Here is a 206-nt window from a genome sequence, read left to right as displayed (position 1 = left end):
GATTGAAAGTCGTTCTGTTACTTTAGGAACATAAAATATGGCTATGGACATTTTTACTTGGCATGAAATTATCACGACGAGCATATTAAAAATATAGTGTATCCAAACAATTATTACCAACAGAATACCCACCCACATGCAAAAACAAAACTGAAACCTTTTTCTTTTCTTGTGACAATAGCAGCTCCTAAAGGAAGAAATGCATC

Source organism: Gekko japonicus, unplaced genomic scaffold, assembly GCF_001447785.1.
Source record: "Gekko japonicus isolate JY-2015 unplaced genomic scaffold, Gekko_japonicus_V1.1 scaffold416, whole genome shotgun sequence".
Taxonomy (NCBI): domain Eukaryota; kingdom Metazoa; phylum Chordata; class Lepidosauria; order Squamata; family Gekkonidae; genus Gekko; species Gekko japonicus.
Note: the sequence above shows the minus strand (reverse complement) of the source record.